Below are 22,158 nucleotides of genomic sequence, written 5' to 3' on the forward strand. Positions count from 1 at the left end.
CAAATCTAATTTAAAAATGGACAAAGATCTGAACAGAGATTTCATCAATGAAGATACACATATTGTAAACAGCATATGAAAAGATGCACAGTATGATGTATCATTAGGAAATCCGAATTAAAACAATAATGAGATACCTTATTATGACAGCTAAAAACACTAGCAATACCACTGCTGGCTACATTGCAAAGTAACAGAATATCTTATTAATTGATGATAAGAATGAAGAATGGTACAGCCACTTTGGAAGATGGGTTGGCAATTTATTATAAAAATTAACATAGTCTGCCCATCTGATCCAGCAATCACACTCCCAGGCTTTTATCTGTGCATCAATGTTTATAAAAGTGTTCTTTGTAATCACCCAGATATGGAAGTAACCAAAGCATCCCTCAAAAATTGAATAGAACAACAAAATGCACTGCATTCCCTATAATGGAATATTATTGACATTAAAGAGAAATAAGCTAATCAAGCCATGAAAAGACATGGACAAATCTAAAATACACACTGCTGTGAAACAAACCAGTCTAACAATGCTGCATTTTATATGATGTCAATTATATTCTGGAAAAGGCAAACTACAAAGACAGAAAACGGATTAGTGGTTGCCAGGGATTCAATACGCATTCAGGGAAGAGTTAGATAGGTGAAGCACATGGATATTTTAGAACAGTGAAACTAATTTATATCATACTAAGATAGTGAATAAAAGACATTACACATTTGTCAAACCCATTGAAACTAAAGCATGAAGAATAAACCTTAATAAATGCAAATTTTCAGAAATATTTTTAGCAGAGTAGGTGATCATAGAACAAAATGTAAAATGTGACAAAATAATCTAAATGTATTACAAATTTAAACAGCCTCACTGAAGTGGATGAAAGACTAAGTTGCTGGCCTATGTAACTTTGGAAAAGAGCGGAGTCTGTAACTCTAAAGGCAAAAAGAACTGGACATAACTGCTGTACTCTATTGGTATAGTGCTTCCCTTGAGGCTAACCGTAAGTATAAAACAAATATCCATGAATCATACAGACATAAATAAATGATTGAGATACAAATAAATGGAGAACATAGACAAGTCTCTGTGAGAAAGAATTCCAAATAATTTATGTAGATACTCTACCTTTAAGAATTACAACAAAACTTCTGACTTCTAAAGTGAGAACTGTGCATAGTGACTTTCTTCCAAAAAGTACAGTATAGGAAAAAAGGAATCTCACAAAGACAACTTAAAGTTTACATTGAGAGTAATAAGCCATACTGATAATATGGATACCCCAGATATATTTTGATGAGAATGGCATCTTACTGTTACCAAAGGGGAGGGTGTTGCTGGAGGGACAACAGCCCTATTCTCTCCCTGATCAGGTGTACCTGAGGTCCATGGGTCTCACACTCGCCCAAGTTTGGAGGAGTAGACCCTGCTGGCAGCAGTGAGCTCCTTGGAGTAAATATCAGACCCAAAAAGTTTTATAGAAAAGTGATTTATTTTGGGGGGAGAGAGAGAGAGAGAGAGAGAGAGAAATGAGAGGGAGAGAGAGAGAAGTGAAAAACAGCTCTTATACTGAATGAGAGGGGAGAAAAACAGCTCTCACATTGAGTGAGAGGGTATCCGGAAAGATGGAGTTCATGTAGGTGAAGGAGCAGGGGTGTTTAAACTGGGAGTTACTCCTGCCCCATTCGAGTTTTTGGTCCTGTGAGAGGAGTTCCTTCAAACTTCTGCTAGACTGGTTGATCTCTGTTTCTGGGCAGTCTATCTTCCCTGTGCCCAGGAAAGTCAAACAAAGACCTCTAAGCAACTTGATGGAGAAGGGAGAGGTATGGTGCTGGTTCTTGCCCTTGAAACTGCACCCCCTTGTGAACCCAAGGAGAGAATACATTCCCTCAGTACCTCTGTCACCTCTCATGCAAGAACGTGTTACCCCATCTAATCATTTAAAAGTCAGAAAAATCTTATTTGAAGGAAATTTGATAAAATATTTGGTCAGTAATCATCAAATCTGTTAAAGTTATCAAATCAAGGGAAATCTGAGAAATGGTCACCACCAAGAAGAGCCTAAGGAAATATGACTATTAAATGTAATATGGTATCTTGGTTGAGATCCTGAAACAGAAAACGGACATTAGTAAAAGCTGAGCAAATGGGAATAAAGTATGAACTTAGTTAATAATAATGCATCAATGCGGGATTGTTGTGATGAATGTGCTATACTATTATCAAATGCTAATAATAGAGAAACTGGGTATAGGATACAAGAGAGCTTTCTGTACTATCTTCACAACAAACCTGTAACTCTAAAATGATCCTAAATAGTTTATTTTTAAAAGAATGAAAATGGAAACTAAATATGAACTAGAGAATGTCAACAGTAACAATTAAAATGTAATTTCATGCAAGAACATATAAACTAAAAACAATCCGGCAAGAATGAATAAATGCATGAGAGCACAGAATATAACAGGAATGTAAAATAAGACAGTGATACTGATATTTACAAAATAATAAGAAGAAATGTAATACATATGCACAATAGAATATGATTCTGCCATTAAAAGAATGAAAACCTGTCATTTACAACAACATGGATGGAACTGAAGGACATTAAGTGAAATAAGCCAGACATATTCTCACTCACATGTAGAAGCTAAAATAATTGCTCACATAAAGATAGAGATTAGAAGTATGGCTATCATGGGCTGGAAAGGGTAGTGGGGAGGAGAGGATTAAGAGGGCTTGGTTAACAGGCACAAACATACTTAGAATAAATAATATCCCATGTTCTGTAGCACAATGGGGCAACTACAGTTAACCATAATTTCAAAATAAATAGAATATTGCATCTAGAATGTTCATAACACAAAGAAATAATAAACACTTGAGGGGATGGATATCCCAATTATTCTGATTTAATGATTACACATTGTATGCATGTATCAACATTACACAGTACCCCATAAATACATACAACTATTATGTAACCATAAAAAATGTAAACATTTAAAATGAATATATAAAAATGAGATCTCGTGAGTAAGTTGATATTACTACCTTTGAAAAATAAGGAAAAATTTCAAAATAAACAAAATTACTTAAAAATGAAAGACATATTCATGTTGCTTAGAAATAAAGACATAGGGGAGTAAGCCATAAATATCTAGCATGGACAATACTATCACAAATGTCAGAATAATGCTATTTTGAGAAGGAAAATAGAATCTTGAGGTAATGGGGCACAGTGAAGAGCTGGCTATATTCCATTTCTTTACATTGGTGGTGATTTGGATGATGTTTTCTTTTTGATTATTTTTAATTTATCTATTCTTAATTATTATTTTTATTATACATACATTTTATATACATGACAAATCTCATAAGAAGACAAAATTAAGAATATATTCTGGCTATAATGTAATATAGATAGAGTTAGGCAACAATGGAAGCACAGGCTTTATTTGGGAGAGTTACATGATGATGAAGTGAGAGAAAATTAAAATCCGAGCAAACTGTAAAAACTATGTCTTTGCCTCTGCATGCCGCTTGTGCTGCACCTCCAAGGGGAATCATTGGCTTAGGATTTGATGTGCTTGGTTTCCCTGGAACTCTGCAACACAGTGAAACTGACTAATGAGAAGGAAATTGATTAATTCAATGAGAATGAATAAATAAATTGCATTTGAAAGATATCATTAGGGCTACTAGGGCTTAATGAAATATTACAAAGCTTATCCTAAGGTATAAAGGAAAAATTACAAAATTTTGCTTCACCAAAAGCCTCTCTTCTACCAATTCTTTTTTGAATGCTTTTGTTTCTCTCTTTCTGTTACCCACTAGATGATGCTTTGCTGAGATCACTTTATACTTCTAACTTCGATACTATGCTTTTTCTTCAATTATATTCCACCCACATAAACATCCTCATGAACATTTTATTACATACTTTCGATCACTCATGATGATACACATATATTGATTGTTCACCAGTATTTCCTTTCTGCTTCATCTTTCTAGTGAGAGATTGATCTGCTCAATAAGAACAAATAAATAGGTGTCTTCTTACTTAATATAAGTCATAACTGAATATTTGTACTATGAATGGTATAGTGTCCATAAACATACATACACATAAAAAGAAGTTTTGGTGGAACAAATTTAATAAGACATAATTGATTGCTCTGAGATTTCTGATGTGGACAACAGCATGGATGTAAAGAACATAGGAAAATAATCATGTTTAGAAGAGAAAACTATGGCCAGGTATGGTGGCTGACACCTGTATCCCAGCACTTTGGGAGGCCAAGGCAGGCAGATCACCTGAGGTCAGGAATTCAAGACCAGCCTGGTCAACATAGTGAAACCCCATCTCTACTAAAAATACAAAAATTACCCTGGGCATGGTGGTGCACACCTGTAGTCCCAGCTACTTAGGAGACTGAAGTAGGAGAATCACTTGAACCTAGGAGGCCAAGGTTGCAGTGAGCTGAGATTGTGCCACTGCACTCCAGCCTGGGCAACAGAACGAGACTCCATTCAAATAAATAAATAAATAAGTAAATAAATAAATAATAAAGGAAGAGAAAACTGTGAGTTCTGTTGGGGCGTTGTTTAATTCAGTGTTTTCAACCAGGGGTGATTTTTGTCCCCTCAGAAGACACATGGCAATGTCTAGAAACATGTTTGTTTGTAACAACTGTGAGATGTCCTCCTGCCATGTAGTGTGTAGAGGCCAGGGATGGTGCCAAACATCCTACAATGCACAGTACAACCTCGCACTTCAAAGAATAACCAAAAATGTCAATAGTGCAGAGATTTAGCAATCCTGGTTTAATCTGAGGTGACTGTGAAGAAGTCTAATAAGAGATTTGATGTGCACATCTAAAGCTCAGGAGAGAGATCTGGCTGAGAACTGTATCTGCTAACTACTAAAGTAGTAGCTTCTTCAGCAATTGATCCCCTCTTTATTTCTATATGTTAACTCTCAAAAAGTTCATTAACAATTCTGTGCCCTAGTCTAGGGTGTGAAATGACCCAATTGGCCCTAGTCTAGAGTATGAAACCACCCAATCGATAAAAAAGTTTTAAAGAAATATTTTGCTCTTCAAATACATTTTCCCTGTAGGTTTATTTTGAAATAGCAGTCTTTTAGAAAGCTTTTGAATGGGACTAGATGAAATTATGAATATTGTTAATACAATACAAGGCTTAAATATTGACCATTTTAGTGAATGATTTTTTTAAGTGTATAGTTTTGGTTGTAGCATTTTAAAAATCCATTCATCCTGACAGAAATAGTTATGATTTTCTCCAGGTTCTGTTCCCTATTCAACGGAAAATGGAGAAATAGTGGTAATTGCTTTAAAAGACCATTCCATCAGCCTGCACTCATGACTTCCCATGTGCATGATAGTCATTTATTAGTGATAAAATAATTTGATTTGCATCTTAATTAGATACCCAAAGAGAGAACATTAGGATGCCACACATTTATCTAATTCTTTTAACATAATGATCCTTTTGGAAGACAGTTGTTTGTGCAGATTTCTGCAGGCTTTCTCTGGTGAAAACCTACTTTGTCATTTCTGTCAAGTGTTCCTTGCTTGACAGATTTCTGTGTGTGGGTGATTGTTTCCATGGATCTGCAGCAACGAACAGCTCTTTCAAGATGTTGCTGTCCTCGTTCCATTTCTCGCTCTTTAAAAGGAGATATACTTGTCATGTTCTGAAGGAGCTCAAGAACCTCTGAAAAAAATATTTTGAAAGGGAGAAGAGTCATTCTGTTACTGCCTGGTCCAGGGCCTTGGACTCTTTTCTAGAAAAGCTTCTTTAACAAAAAAAAGAAGAAACGATAGAAACCAGAGCCATTTGTTTAATGAAGGTTAGTGAGACTTAGAAAATCCTCTTGGAATGACCCTTGATATATTTAACAGAGTTCTTGTTTTTATTTGACCACTCTATTAAATTTTCATCCTAGACTCAAATCAGTTTCTGCTATAGGAAATAAAGATTTGCTCAAAGATTTCTGGGCAAAAACGTCCATGACATACATATGCACATCCAAACACCTGCATACAGACCTAAATATTTAACAACAAAAAACTGACAAGTAAGATAAAAAATTCTGAAGTCATTAAAAATGTCTATGTGTTTTTAAATTAACTGCTAAAGAAGTATATAATGGCAAATTATAAGTATACATCGCAGTAAATTACACAAAGTAAGCACATTCATGTAACCATAGCCACAGAAAATTGAATATAACCAGTATTTTTGGTACAAGAATTCATCATCTTCATAGTCAGTTTAAAGGAAAGAGGAACGCTTAAGCCCAGGAGATCAAGGCTGTAGTGTAAAGGTATAATGCCTGTGAATATCCACTGCACTCATGTCTTGGAAACAGACCTCATCTCTAAAAAAATAAAAATAAATTATAATGCCAATTTTATTTTTCTGTTTTTTGTTGCTATTTTTCCCTCTTTTTCAGTTTTCTTAATTTTTCTAGTTGATCAAATTATTATTTTTTCCCTATCTTCCATAGAAATATGAAATTTCTTCTGTTGTTTGCAATTCCATTGCTTCTCTATATATCATCATCAAATGCACATATACCAAAAACAAGCATCTTTGATTTTTTATCAATAATGTAATGGAGGTGTCTAGCACATGGTACAAACTCAAAAGCATTTCCAGAATTAATGAATGTATTGATATTATTAAATAAATGTAAACTACCCTATAGTTTTCATCACCAAAGGCTCTATTCTCTTGATTCCCTTTTAATGCTTTTAACGCTCCATTTCTGCCACCCACCAGATTATGCTTTTGCTAAGTTTATACTTTTAATTTCAATTACTATTTTCCTTGCGCTGTCTTCTCTACATCAAGCATCCTCATGTAATATTATATCACACATTTGCAGTCATTTATCATGACCCTTTTATATTTGTCATTCACTGCTGCCTCCTCTCTGCATCATCTGTCCCATATTAAAGTGTCATTTGATTCATTGATTATAAACCCCATTTTGGTATTTTCCTTGATGGGTGATACAGTCTCTAAATTCCTCCTGAAGCAAATCTATAACTCCTTCATTCTGGCTGGTGAATGATATCTCAGCTCAAAATAGAATTTTTGAGTGGCAGCAATTCTCTCCCACAGTATTCTTGCTTCCAGTGTTGCTAAGACACCTGATGCCAAACTCACTCTTTGTTTCCCTTTAAGAAGCTTTCTGTAATCTGGGAGTTTATGACATTATCATTATAATTATAGACTTTATAAATTTTATCAGGATGAGCCTCAATTTTGCTTAAGACAATAGATTTTCTCCTCCAATTTTTAACTTTTCAAGTTTTCCTATTATTTTCTTTTTGCCTGTGGATCCACTTTACAAACCTCATACTTTTGTACTCATAACTCTATTTCTTTTCGTATTTGCTCTCTCTGAAATTTCAATATTCAAAATTCACAGAGTATTTTGTTTCCCAATAGCCTTGATTGCTATAATCAAATATACTAAAATTCTTTATATTCACTTATTTATTGGCTTAAGCCTGCCTTCTCCAGCAAGTCTATTTCACCAGGACTGGGTTTTTTGCTTATTGTTCCTCCTTCAAGTTGCTGAGTACTTCTAATTAAACTATTATTTTTCTTTACCTATTTCTAATATGCATTTGGATTTATGTTTGGCTTCTTCTGATGTTACAGTAAGCCTGAGTTTACTCTGTAAACTGGCAACAAACCTTTTCTGTTAAATAAAATTTGAGGGAGGTAATTATATTGGAATAAGTTTCTGCACTAGGCCCCAGTGAACCAGACCAACAGTGGATTTACTTGTACTAGGTACCATGTAGTCCAACTGAACTTTAAAATGAGATAGTTTTTCAAGAAACAGGAGGTTCACAGCAACCAATTATAAATGGCTCTGTCTTCCTGAGCGGGCATGACAAGAATGTTCCTTCTGCTTTAACCCTCTTAAAAAAAAAAAAAAAGTAATTCTAAAGGGAACAGTCTTCTTTTTGTTCCCTATTTCTGATTCTTCAGCCCCTATCTGCTGATACAGCCCATTTCCACTGCTCAGCTTATTAAAGTACATTTTTGTTTTATAAAGGAGATGCTGCCTGATTCAGGAATTACTAATAAAAGCCAATGCAATCTTTAACTCAATTTCTTGAAATTGTGTTCTTTGACAGTTTCCAGTTCTCTTTGGGAGCAGGCAAATATTATCCATCAGTGTCAGAAATAGTGAAGATTCAGTTACAGGTTCAAATTTTCAGCAGTCACAATAAGCCCAGGAGACCCCAGGGTTCTCCTAGGCACATGGACCCAGGATGGAGCTACTCTCTTTCCTCTCAGGAACCCAGGGAAGTCACAGCACCAAGCTCTCTGCAGACTCCATACAGTTCTGATGATTGCTACTAAACTCACTGCTGAACACCAAGCTCTCTGTAGGCCCAGAAAGGAATAAGTCCAGTGCCTGGTTTCTCATTCAGGAACCTGGCAACACCAGAATGATTTTTTCAACTCTCACAGCCTTATTGGCTGCTTCAGAAGCTGCTACACTAATTGGAGATGGGAATTGTGGGGCTGACATTGGGTTAAGAGAACAGAAGGCCAAATTCAGGAAGATATCTTTCCATATTTCTCTTACCATATTTCAAAATGATCATTTATATCTTTATTGCAAAAAAAAGAAAAAACCAAAGATTTTTTCCTTTTTGGTAATGTTACAGAAAACAAATGTTAAGCTATCCCAGGGGAAGTTTCCAGGATTTGGCTAAACAATGTTAGCACTATTCCTCTAAATTATTCTAATAAGTTCCAATGGAATTGTTATTTTTCATATTATTATTGTACCTCATAAGCAAAATAGAATTAAATTATATGAATTGTTCTATTTAAAATATCTTCGTGTGTGATATACTACAATGTCCTTACTAAAATAAAAATTATGCATTTCACTATCAATAAAAATAAAATAATGAAAACTATTTTTAATTAAATTGGCACACACATCACAGAGAGTAACTCTGTGTGTTATAAGTCTATAGCAGAAGCCAGCATTTGTGCCTTATTATTAATTTAGCATAAATGTCCAATGTAGTTTGAATACGGAGATGCCCCTTCAGGTGTCTAAACTGTGAAGAAGAGTATAGTGAGAAACTTACAGATTGGAGGACCTGAAAATGAATCTAGGACAAAAATTTAAATGCCTCAAATTTTATTATGGAGATAGGATAATGTTAACATTTGTCAAAGACTGAACAAATGTAGAAAAAGGCAGAAACAGAAACCAGTAACATATTTAGGGTACCACCATGTTTACATTTCAATCATCAAAACTAAATATTTGATTTATACATATAACTTGTATTCTTAGAAGTGTGGTTTATAGTCGAATTAAACCAATAAAGATTATTTTTAACAACTGTGTTCTCAAAATATAGGAATTTAAAGTATTATATTATAATAGTATTTCTTACATTCTGTTTGTTAATTTAAAATGTGGATCCTCATTTAAACTTGATCCTTAACCCCTATACTACATTCCCCTAGTTTGCACTCGTGCATCAGTTATACAGAGCAGTGCTTCTCAAACTTTAATGTGATCATGAGCACCTGGGAGCTCATTAAAACACAGATCCTTATCCTAACAAGCTCCCAGGCCATATTAAGGCTGCTGGGATATGGACCACACTTTGTCAAGATAAGGATCCTTTTGATCCCACTGCATATGTCTGAACTCAATGCTCATGAACATACAACTAGTAGTTTAGGAATATGAAAATGTGTAACTGGTAGCTTTTATGTATAAAGACTATTTATATTTGAGTTTGGAAAGAAACATTCTGGAGCAAATAATAGTCAATCTAAGTAACTTTAACCTTTTCTTCTGTATTTCAGTTAATAACAGAATGAGAATAATATTAAAAATCAAAGTGAAGGATAATTGAAGGAAATGTCAGTTGTTGAGCTAATTATTGCCTTAAAATGTAAAACAGAGTCCTTTCTGCTAACAAACACTCTTAATAAAATGTAATATCATCTGAAAATGTGGGGCAATTGCACTACAGAAAATGCTTAGAAAATTTTCTTCCAAATCTCTGTTTTTTTAGATTAAGACTGGCAAGTGAAAAGGTGAATGCTACCTGACTTTTATTTTTTTATCCTGGATAGTGTGCCTTTTCCCTACTGTGCTATAGAATTGAAGGTCTGCACAAATCTTTGCTCTAATGGTTAGTTGAATGATAATACTGGCTCCTTCATTTTCTTACCATGGTGATGTGTAAAGCTGCGTGACTTTTGTTTCTTCTAATGGCAGTCGTGCAGTTCAGTCGCACAAGATTCTTTGAAAATCATGTAAAAAGAAAGCTGCACTTTCTGTTTTCCTGACGCTGTGTTAGAATATTCCATTATGCATTGACATTTCTGTGGGAAAGCTAGATGATAAATATACTCTGTAGGTGTGGTATTTCAAATACCACTTGTCTTAGAATGTGCTGGGAGCTAAGGGTATTATTTACTGAGCTGTTCTAAAAGGGTTCCCAGCAATACATTGTTGTTGGCACTGTCTTTCCTAACCACCTAGTAAAATGTGTTTTGTTTTATAGTAAAGATATAATAAAATGACTTTTCAGTCCCTGTAGAAACAAAGAAAACCAATTCTGAGGCCAGGAACAAACATTTAACTGCCTAAATGGCCTGTCACCTTACGTTTATCTTTGTCTCTTCTCTTGGGTAGAGGTCCTTTTGTATCTTTTTGACTATTTGGCTCTTTGGTTGCCTTTGATTTTTATTTGATCTGATATAAATAAGTAAAGCATTTCCAATTTCTTTCAGTTTGTTCTTTCCTCATACCCCAGATATTTATTCTGCTATTTGTAGTGTCTTTGCAGTAATTATAAACATGCAAATATATATTAAGTAAAATAAGAAAGAAAAGGAGAATAAAAAAGACATTCTTATGAAAATATTTAAGTAACTTAAAAGACAAATAACAAATCTGTATCCTAATCTAAAACTATGTTTATATATTGGTAGATTACAAATAGAAGATAGATGATAGATAGATAGATAGATAGATAGATAGATAGATAGATAATTTGTTATTTGGGAGGAAAAAGCAGAACCAACATTGGCCATCCCAATATTAAAGGCATAAAAATCAAATTCACAAAAATCCACAATTAATATAAGAAATACCAAATCTACTCAATACAACAAAATACATTTGTACTCTCTACTAGGTAGTAATATTGTAGCAAGCACTTCCAGAAAAGAAATATAAAGAAGTCATCTAAAATTATCATTTGTTTAGGTACTTACTTTTCTACTGCTATGATGGAAATGTGTTCCCTCCAAACTTCAGGTGCTGCTGATGTGACAATATTAAGAAATGGGACCTTTAAGAAGTGATTAGGACATGAGAGCTCCTCCCTTGTGAATGCGATCAGATGTCCTTATTAAAAGACTTGATGGAGGGAGTTAGTTTTTTGCTGCCTCAGACTGTAGTCATGTGAAGACACAGCAAGAAGGCCCTCACCAGACACCAGATTCTAGTGCCTTGTTCTTGGACTTTCCAGCCTTCAGAATTGTGATAAGCAAACTTCTTTTCTTTATAAATTGCCCTATCTCAGGTGTTTTTTAAAATGGAAGCAAAAAGACAGAATTTGGTACCATGATTGAGACATTACAATAACAAAAAACTAAAAACATGGAAGCAGCTTCGGAATTGCATAATGGGTAGAGATTGTAATCGTTTTGAAGTAAATTCTAGAAAAAGCCTGTATTGTTATGAATGGAACATTAAAGGCTATTCTTGTGTGAGAGCTCAGAAGAAGAGAAGAGCTATTACAAAAGCTTCATATTTTTAGAGATTACTTAAGTGGCTGTGAACAGAATGTTTGCCGAAATATGACAGTAAAGACCATTCTGATGAGATCTCAGAAGGAACGAGAAAGAAGGTCTGGAAAATTGGAGGAGAGGTTATACTTGTTATGAAGTAGCAAAGAACTTTGCTGAACTATGTCTGTGTCCTAGGACTTTGTGAAAAGCAGAATTTAAAAGTGATAAACTAGGCTATTTGGAGGAAGAAACTTCTAAGCAGCAAAGCATTCAGTCAGGGTACTGCAGGGTTTCCTTTAATTGCTTAGAGTAAAATGCAAGAAGAGAGATATGATTTAAAGACAAAATTTTATTATTAAAAGAGAACCAGATACAAAGATTTGTATAATTCCCAGCCTGACTATGTAAAGACTAAAAAATTTATAGCATGATAGGAGAGAACACCAAGGATGTAACCAAGGGCAAGTGACCATTTGCTAAAGGGATTAATATGGGTATTAAAAGGCCAGGTGTTATGTATTAAATAGTAGAAAAATGACTTTAATGGCATTTTGAAGATCTTCAGGGCAGCCATGTTCATTGCAGATCCATAATGTTAGGACTTTGGTGGCAGAAGGCGTATAAAGGAAAGGTCTGGGGTGCCAGTAGAAACTCTAGGCTCAGTGCTCAGAGCCATCTCAGGTCTCTGCTTCCCACATTCTAGCACTGCGCTCCTCAGCATCCCAGGTGTTGCCCAGGTGACCCCAGGCGTGGCTTGAGCCACTGCTCTGGGGGACATAAATCATTAACCTTGGCAGCATAATCATGGTGCTAACTCCTTTGACTCAAAGAATGCACAAACTGTAGAGACATGGCTACCTTCACCTAGATTTCAAAATCGTATCCCAGATGGCTTCAAGTCCCAGGCAGAGAACCACCAAAGGGCCAAGGATTTCAAACAGAGCCTCTAATAGGGCAATACCCAGGGGACTGTGGGCTCTGGCCCACCACAGAAAGTCCCCACTAAGAAAATGGTTACTGGGCAGTGGAAATAGAGCCACCCATGAGACTTCAAAACTGTAGAAACTCCTGTGTGCAGTGCTAGCCTGGGACAGCCATGGGCATGCAGCTTCAATGCATGAGAACTGAAGCACAGATGCAGGCAGGGCTATCTGAAACCCTGGGGGCCTCAACTCCACCCCAGTGTATCCAGAAGGTGAGAGATAAGGTGAAAGAAGATGAGCTCGAGGCTTAAGATTTAATGTTGTTGGCTCTGTTGAGTCTTGGACTTATATGGGACCTGTCACACCTTTCCTTTTTTCCTTTCATATTTTTCCTTTTCGGAATGAAAATGTCTGTCCTATACCTGTCTCATTGTTGTGAATCAAAAGCGCATAAGTTGTTTGATTTCACAGGCTCACAGCTGAGGTAGACTTTGCCGCAGGATGAACTGTACCTTCAATCTTACCCATATGATATTCAGATAAAATTTTGTACTGAATCTGTAAAGTTGATAGTGTAATGAGTTCAGACTTTGGGCATTATTGAAATGGCAGGAATGTATTTTGCATATGAGAAGAACACAAATGCCGGGGGCCGGGACAGAAGGCTATGTTGTGAATATATTCCCTCTAAATTCAGGTGTTGCCAGTGTGATACTATTTTAGTAGTTGGTCCAATTAAGATGAGATTAGACCAGGAGGGCTTCTCTATTGAGAATGGGATTAAGGGTCCTTATTAAGGTGCTTGATGGAGGGAGTTTGTCCCTTTTTTGTCCTTTTGCCTTCTGCCAGGTAAGAACACAGAATTCCTCTCCAGAAGTAGCAGTCAAGATGCCATCTTGGAAGCAGAGATCAAACCCTCACCGGAAACCAAACCTGACAGCATGTGTGCCTTGATCTCAAACTTTTCAGCCTCCAGAATGGTAAGAAATAAAATTCTGTTCTTGAAAACTAAACACCACATGTTTTCACTCATAGGCAGGTGTTGAACAATGAGAACACATGGACACAGGGAAGGGAACATCACACACTGGAGTCTGTTGCAGGGTTGGGGTCTAGGGGAGGGATAGCGGGGGGTGGGGAGATGGTGGGGATAACATTGGGAGAAATATCTAATGTAGGTGACGGGGGGATGGAAGTAACCAACCACCATGGCCTGTGTATACCTATGTAACAGTCCTGCAAGATCTGAACATGTACCCCAGAAATTAAAGTATAATTAAAATATATATAAATATATACTTTATATATATATAAAATGTATATGTATTTACCTTGTCACAATAACAAAAAAAATAGAAATAAAATTATGTTCTTTAAAAATTACCCAGTCTCACGTGTTTTGTTCCAGCAGCACATGCAAAAAACTAAGGCATCTAGTAAATTGCTTAAAGTAAACTGTCATTAAAGTCATTTATCTCTCTTTCTGTGTGAAATGATTTCTTTATCCTGCTGTAAGAAAGAATATCATAGAAATTCTACACATCTGGAATAAAGAGCATTTTAACAATGCCATGGTTTATATGTTCCCACCAAAACTCATGTTAAAGTTTGATCCCCACTGTGGTGGTGTTGCGGGTGGGGCTAGTGGGAGGTGTTTTAGTTCTGGGGGTGGATCCCTCATGAATGGCTTGGTGCTTCAGTAGGGAGTGAGTTATCACCCTTTAAAAACTGGATTAGTTTTTGCAGAAATGTTCCTACCAGAGTGGGTTGTTGTAAAGCTAGGATGCCCCTCAGGTTTTGGCTCTTCATACATGTCCACGCCCCTCTTGACTTTCATCATGGTGTTATGACACAACACAAAAAGCCGTCACCAGAAGCTGAGCAGATGCCAGCTCTCTGCTTCTTGTACTTCCAACCCTTCAGAACAATGAGCTAAATAAACGTCTTTTCTTTATAAATCACCCAGCCTCAGATACTCTGTTATAACAACACTGCATGGCCTAAGACCAGTCGTCTGATTGGTCTATGTAAATGATGCTAAAACATTCCTATGCGCCCTTCTATTATATCAGTGCACTGCCTTGAGCATATAGATTTATTGAGTTTCTAAGCTAGAAGAAATCTGAAATGTCAACAAACTCAGTGATTCTCAAAGTGTGGTCCCTAGAACAGCAACAACAGTAGCATCGCCTGCTGATTCTGCTGCACAGTAAGTTGCTTTAGCCCAGCTCCATTTTTATCAAAGGAACACATTTAAATCAGAAGTTAAAAAGGTCACAGAGCTAAGTAAAGACTTGCAGAACATAAAGTTTAACTCAGAGTGGGCACTCAGTTATACAATACGACCCATAGCATAATTGAAGCCATGAAATAATTAAATGTGAAACAATAAAATCATATTTTATATCTAAGTCGTTTCTGCATTTTTGTTTATACGTCATTATTCTAGCACCACAATATGAAGCTAATCAGTGAGATCATTTAGTATTATTTGGCAGCTGATGATGATTAAATGATTAAACAAAAAATTAGGTTTTAGTCCTGAGAGAACCTTTCAGAGCTATTAGGGAGACCTTTTGTTCGTTTTGCCTTGTTTGACTTTAATTTGACCCTGAATTCAGAAGAATTTTAATTATATTTTTGAAAAGAATTGGAGAAGGCATTGAGCTAAGAAACAGATATGGGCAAAAGGCATTCCACAGAGAAATAATAAATTAATGTATTTTTGGTGTATAGAAGAGATTAGTGATCAGTGAAAAAGAAAAGATTCGGATTGCCTTTAAGCACGTGAAATACATACATTCTTGCCTCTTTAATTCTCAGTTTCCATTGGTTACCTCCCATCTGGGAACAAAAATACCCAGGTGAACACTACCTTACAAAAAAATTAGTCCCAGTTCTACATCTTCATTTCATTCACCATTCTAACTTAATTTTTTCTTTCACTGCAAAATTTTTTATTCAAGAATTTTGTTTCACAACTATGAAAGTAACACAGATCAAAGTTTGAAAAATGAAATAAAATGAACAAAGCAAACAGAAAGCATAACTTTTTGTTTGATATACTTCCAAGTAATATTTACTCTCAGATAGTATGTATATGTTAATTTTTTTTAAGTGGAATCATATAGTACCTATTGTTTTAAGGCTTTTGTTTTAACTTACTAATGAATTATGAGTTCTTAAATTATAGTAAATAGTCTTTTGAAGGATATTTAATATTCCATTATATGACCATTTCCCAGTTTCCTATTTTTAGACATTTAGGTCATTTTCTTTCTTTCTTTCTTTCTTTCTTTCTTTTTTTTTTTTTTTTGAGATAGAGTCTCGCTCTGTCACCCAGGCTGGAGTACAGTGGTGTGATCTCAGCTCACTGCAACATCTGCCTCCTGGGTTGAAGTGATTCTTTTGCCTCAGCCTCCCTAGTAGCTAGGATGACAAGTGCACACCACCACGCTTGGCTAATTTTTGTATTTTTAGTAGAGATGGATTTCACCATGTTGGCCAGGATGGTTTCTATCTCCTGACCTTGTGATCCACCCACCTTGGCCTCCCAAAGTGCTGGGATTACAAGCATGAGCCACCGCGCCCTGCCAGTCATTTTCAATTATTCATTGTTATACTTGATTGCATAATTACAAACATTTTTGTGATATATAAATAAATTCTTTGAATAATTTATATTTTATGATGTTCTTAACACAAAATATAAAAATTGAAATTAACCAACATTATTAGGAGCTTTCCTATACATTGAAAATCGCCTTTTACATCTCCCTAGAACTATGTAAAATTGAACCCGACAGGTATAAAACTGTTCATTCTTCAGTTTTATAGAGCAAATAATGGCATCCATTTCATTATGTTATTACTGTTGTTGGTTAATATGTTAAAATAATTAATGGTCATTTTTATTTCTGGTTTAACTTCTCTAAACATCTTTAATGAAATATTCATGCATTTCTTATTACTACACAAAAAATCTCTTTAAATATTAAGAAAACAAATTTTTCCTTTCTACCATAAATGTCTTTTTCAACATTTTTTTAAAAAATAGTTTGAAAGTACTTTATACTTACCTCTAAACTCATCAAGATGTGTATTAGGTTGGTACAAAAGTAACTGCAGTTTTTGCCATTGAAAGCAATGACTCTTTTAATTAAAAGTAACGACAAAAATTCATAATTACTTTTGCACCAACCAAATGTGTCACATATGTACAGTTTTTGCATATTAATAACATATCAACAGTTTTTAAAAATATACTCTATAATGTTTTTGAAGTTTTCTCTCAAATTTTAAAACATTTCCTTTTATGCTGCTATTAAAAACTGCTGTTGCTAAGAACATCCTCATTACAGAGACATATTTCTCTCCTCCTACGTTAACCCTGCATCATGCAGCCTTGTTGCTTTTGGCCTTTCTACATCTTAAATTCCACTCCTTTGATTTTCCTGGTCCTGCTTCTATCTTTTGGACTAAGCCTTTCATTTCCTTCTTGGCTTCTCTTTCTTTGAACTCCTTACAAAAGAAAAGCTTCCTCTAAATTCTTCCCTTGGTTTTATGCTTTCAGCTTAATATTCTCACAAGAACAGTGAGATGCTAAGAAGGGAGGAGGTTATTGGATTCAGACTTGAAAGAATTTAACTTTGTCTTATATCTCTACCTCTACCAGCTCCTCCTCACTTAGAAACTATCAGTTATCCTATTTCACAAAGGAAATAGAAGTCATTCAACTATTTGCACTTATGCCCGCAAATGAATCTGTATCCTTACAAGTTTTCTTCTCCTGTGCTGTTACCAAAGAAAAACCCAACTGCTTGTCTTGGTCACACTATCTCCTGAGCTACTGAGAGTTGCTTAAAACAAAAACAACAATAAAACAAACAGAAACATCACAAAATACATCTAGCAAAATGCAGGTGGTTAAAAATATAAATTAACATTTAGCAGCTTCAATTGGGCCCTAAAAATTCAGCAATTATGAATTTTTCTACCAGTGAGTTCGCTCTCTCATTTTCTCTTCCTCTCCCTCTCCTTTTCTTTATCCCCACAAGGAGTCTTTCATATCTTATATTCTCAGAAGCCAGATTTTATGAATTGATATCCCCATGTACTGTGGCTACAAAGCCAAAATTATTGTGTATGATACCATGCATGAGTCAAAAGAGTAGCTAGAAGTAGAGCCACAATAAAATTATTATTTTATTTTTATGATGGATTATATCTAAATACATTTAAAAGCTGAAGAAAAGGGGTAGAATATTTTTGGAAGGTAAATATAAATAATAATCCAGAGCTCAGTTTCACTGTCTGAACGATGGTGAAAATCCCTAAGATATTCCTCAGAGTTGTGGTGAAAAATAAATTATCTAATAATAATACACATTTAATGTTTAAAATGTTATAATTTTAAAAATTTTCCCTAGCCATTTAAAAATGAATTCTACATTAATTTTATAAATGCAATTATTTCTCCAATCCCCACTCACTCTTCAACTCATCTGAAAATTAGAAATGGGCAGAAAAGATTACAAGGCTTTCTTCAGTGCATTGCTGAGTTTGACTTTCTATTGATGAGGCAATTTATAAATCTGTCAGGGCAGACATTAACTTGTGAATTTGTATCTGCTCAAATTGCAGATTATTTCTGTCTGGTGAAACTGATCATTCCAGAGGTAAGAGTTTAAGATTCTGTTGGACATTAATCAGTTTTTCACCCACCCCAAAACTCCTAACATTTCTTTCTTAACTTGTCGACTTATACCTACTTCACAAAAGCTCTTTGGACCATTCATAACATCTTTTTTGAAATTAAGTAGTTGAATAAATTTTTTGACAAGGGTTTATTTTATTTTTAAATAAGAGTCACGATTTCACCTTTTGAAAATCTACACTTGAACTCATTGCAACCTCACATTTAACTTCAACATTTACAATTATGCTGCCAAGTAAGAATATGTATCTCTGTTGTCAACTGAGAAATGTGAGGCTCATACAAATTGAGTAAATTACTCTATCTCACACAGTCACACAAGGCTAAACAGAGAGATAAAATACTGAACTTTGGCTCTATGTTCAAGCTCCTCGTGTTAGGCCAATTGACTATGTGCTGGAGTTCTAAAAATAAATTTAAATGTCCAAAAATAAGTAAAAATGTCAAGGCTTTTCAGTCTAATTAGTTTTATTAAAACATTTTAGAAAAATAAGAAATTTAAAATACTAATTTAATGCTGCAAAGTATGTTTGCAGTTAATTCAAGATTGTGAAATAAATATTTTGAACTGACTCTCAAATTTCAGGGTGTTCTCTGTTATTTGGATACATTGATTAAAGACATTGAGAAGCACTATTGAGCTAAAGGTTTCTCTCAATACATAGAACAAATAGCATATTATTCCTATACATAATGAAATGTAATTATAGAATTTGATGGCCTTAGCAGCTGGCAGAATCCCCACATTGGCTGCCTGACTGGTAGGCTGAGGACCATTATGGTGGGAGAGGCGAAAAGGAAGCTATTAGAACTGCCTCTAACTAGGAAAATAGTAAATCAAAAAATAATATTGAATCCCTAGAGTGATAGCAGAGATTAGTGCCACCATCAAGGACTTGAAAGATGCAGGGGTAGTGATTCTCACTACATCCCTGTTCAGCTCTTTCATTTGCCCTGTGCAGAAAACAGCTGGATCTTGGAGAGTGACAATGCATTATCGTAAGTTTAACCAAGTGGTGATTCTAATTGCAGCTGCTCTACCAGATGTAGTTTCACTGCTTGAGCAAGTTAACACATCTCCTGGTACCTGGTATGCAGCTATTGATTGGGAAATGCCTTTTTCTCCCTTCCTGTCCATAAGGTTCACCAGAAGCAATTTGCCTTCAGCTGGCAAGGCCAGCAATATACCTTCACTGTCCTACCTCAGGGGTATATCAACTCTCTGGCTTTGTGCCATAACTTTGTTTGCAAAGATCTTGATTCCTTTTCCCTTCCACAAAATATCACACTGGTCCATTACATTGATGACATTATGCTGACTGGATCCGGTGAGCAGGAAGTAGCAAACACACTGGACTTATTGGTGAGACATTTGCGTGCTATGGGGCTGTGGTGGGAGGGAATAAATCCAACTAAAATTCTGGGACTATCTACCTCAGTAAAATTTCTAGGGGTCCAGTGGTGTGGGGCTTGTTGAGATACTCCTTCTAATGTGTGTAAGTTGCTGCATTTAACCCCTCCTACAACCAAGAAAGAGTTACAACACTTAGTGTGCATATTTGTATTTTGGAGGCAACACATTCCTCATCTGGGTATGTTACTCCAGCCCATTTATCAAGTGACCCAAAAGGCTGCCAGTTTTGAGTGGGGTCCAGAACAAGAAAGGGTTCTCCAACAGGTCTAGGCTGCTATGCAAGCTGCTCTGCCACTTGGGCCATGTGACCTAGCAGATCCAATGGTGCTTGAGGTGTCAGTGGCAGATAGGGATGCTGTTTGGAGCCTTTGGCAGGCTCCCATAGGTGAATCATAGTGGCGACCTCTAGAATTTTGCACGGAGGCCCTGCCATCTTTTGCAGATAACTACTTTCCTTTTGAGAGACAGCTCTTGGCCTATTACTAAGCTTTGGTAGAAACTGAATGTTTGACTATGGGTCATCAAGTCACCATGAACTGCCTGTCATGAACTGGGTGCTTTCTGACCCATCTAGCCATAAAGTGGGTCATGCACAGCAGCATTCCATCATCAAATGGAAGTGGTATACACATGATTGGGCTCAAGTAGGTCCTGAGACTAAGTTACGTGAGGAAGTCGCTCAAAAGCCCATGGTCCCCACTCCTGTCACCCTGCCTTCTCTCCCCAGCCTGAACTGATAGCCTTATGGGGAGCTCCCTATGATCAGTTGACAGAGGAAGAAGACTAGGGCCTGGTTTACAGATGGCTCTGCACGATATGCAGTCACAACTCAAAAGTGGACAGCTGCAGCACTACAGCCCATTTCTAAGACAAACCTAATAGACAGTGGCAAAGGGAGACCTCCCAGTGACCAACCTTCAAGCAGAGTACCTGATGTTGCACTTTGCTTGGTAGAAGAAATGGTCATATGCGTGATTATACACTGATTCATGGGCTGTAGCCAGTGGTTTGGCTGGATGTCAGGGACTTAGAAAATTAGTGACAAAAAAATCTGGGGAAGTCGTATGTGGATGAGCAGTTACATGAGATACAAGTATCTTCACAGTTTTAGACCTAAATGGTCAAAAACTGTGAAGATACTTGTATCTCATTTGAGTGCTCACCAAAGGGTGACCTCAGCAGAGAGGAATTTGAATAATAAAGTGGATAGGATGACTCATTCTGTGAACACAACTTAGCCTTTTTCTGCAGCCATTGCTATCATTGCCCGATGGGTCCATGAACAACGTGGCCATGGTGGCAGGGATGGATGTTATGCATGGACTCAGCAACATAGACTTCCACTCACCAAGGCTGACCACCATCAAATTGGGCCATCAGTGGGTGCCCAATTTGCCGGCAGCAGAGACCAGTACTGAGTTTTTGATATGGCACCATTCCTTGGGGTGATCAGCTAGCTACTTGGTGGCAGGTTGATTATATTAGATCTCTTCCATCATGGAAAGTGCAGCAGTTTATCTTCACTGGAACAGACGTCTACTCCGGGTATGGGTTTGCCTATCCTGCACACAATGCTTCTGCCAAAACTATCACCCATGGATTCAGGTAATGCCTTATCCGCCGTCACATTATTCCATGTACTATTGCCTCTGCCCAAGGCACTCACTTTATGGCTAAATAAGTATGATGGTGGACTCATGCTCATGGGATGCACTGGTTTAATCATTTTCCTCATCATTCTGAAGCAACTGGATTGATAGAATGATAGAACAGCCATTTGAAGTCACAATGACAATGCCAACTAGGTGACATTCACAACCTTCTGGAGAACTTTGCAGGGCTGAGGCGAAGTTCAACAGAAGGCTGTGAATGTTCTGAATCGGCGTCCAGTATATAGTACTGTTTCTCCCATAGCCAGGATTCATGGGTCCAGGAATCAAAGGGTGGAAGTGGAAGTGTCACCACTCACCATCACTCCTAGTGACCCACTCACAAAATTTTTACTTCCTGTTCCCACATCATTATGTTCTGCTGGCCTAGAGGTTTTAGTTCCAGAAGGAAGAATGTTGCCACCAGGAGACACAAGGATGATTCCATTGAACTGGAAATAAGTTTGCCATCTGGCCACTGTTGGCTCCTCCTACCTTTAAGTCAACAGGCTGAGAAGGGAATTATAGTGTTGGCTGGAGTGATTGACCCAGACTATCAAGATAAAATCAGCCTAGTCCTCCACAATGGAGGTAAGGAAGCGTATGTGTGG

The 22,158-nt window shown here is 36.4% G+C and overlaps 1 long non-coding RNA gene across 1 annotated transcript in view; it reads left to right on the plus strand.

Annotated features, from left to right (window-relative positions):
* LOC105714583 (uncharacterized) overlaps window positions 1-13,842 on the plus strand; it is a 114,825-nt gene extending 100,983 nt beyond the window's left edge. Inside the window, exons 3-4 of the long non-coding RNA XR_002477804.2 lie at window positions 870-1,007; window positions 13,618-13,842. This is a non-coding gene — a long non-coding RNA (uncharacterized LOC105714583). The remainder of the gene's footprint in view (window positions 1-869; window positions 1,008-13,617) is intronic.
* Window positions 13,843-22,158: the final 8,316 nt, after the last annotated feature.

Source organism: Aotus nancymaae, unplaced genomic scaffold (assembly GCF_030222135.1).
Source record: "Aotus nancymaae isolate 86718 unplaced genomic scaffold, 86718_ANA_hifiasm-v0.15.2.pri h1tg000033l, whole genome shotgun sequence".
Classification (NCBI taxonomy): domain Eukaryota; kingdom Metazoa; phylum Chordata; class Mammalia; order Primates; family Aotidae; genus Aotus; species Aotus nancymaae.